We start from the raw sequence: 426 nt of genomic DNA, 5'->3' as shown, positions 1-426 counted from the left end.
TTAAAGCGGGTCCTTAATTTTTATCTTTAAATGACACTACTATTTTATAGGTTTACAATCACTGTTATTTATCTTTAAATGACACTACTATTTTATAGGTTTACAATCACTGTTACAAACCCTTTGGACATACACGTGAATATAAGCTAATGGGTTTTGGGTTTAAAGAAAATAAATGCAAATTAAATTTAACAGGCAACTATAAGTACCTAAGGCTAAGGAAGCACACATTAAAAAGGTGTAAGAGCCCTAAAGTCTTTTGAGTTTCAAGAAAACTTACTTCACCGGCTAAGTAAGCATCAACGCTATTCGTCTTTAAATAACAAGGGCCTTCATTAATTTCCTTACCAACAAAATCTTCAAAAACAACCAAGAACATAGGTGCAGCAATTGTTTATTTCATCATAAAAAAATGCCACAGAGAAA

General features: G+C 31.5%; 1 long non-coding RNA gene across 1 annotated transcript; it reads left to right on the top strand.

Moving 5' to 3' along the window:
- LOC114578953 lies at nt 1–426 on the top strand. The gene is made up of 2 exons (XR_003699846.1): nt 1–50; nt 99–426. It is a non-coding gene; the product is annotated as an uncharacterized LOC114578953 (long non-coding RNA).

The sequence above is a fragment of the Dendrobium catenatum genome, unplaced genomic scaffold, assembly GCF_001605985.2.
Source record: "Dendrobium catenatum unplaced genomic scaffold, ASM160598v2 original_scaffold_235069, whole genome shotgun sequence".
NCBI lineage: Eukaryota > Viridiplantae > Streptophyta > Magnoliopsida > Asparagales > Orchidaceae > Dendrobium > Dendrobium catenatum.
Note: the sequence above shows the minus strand (reverse complement) of the source record. Positions and strands in the feature narration are given on the sequence as shown.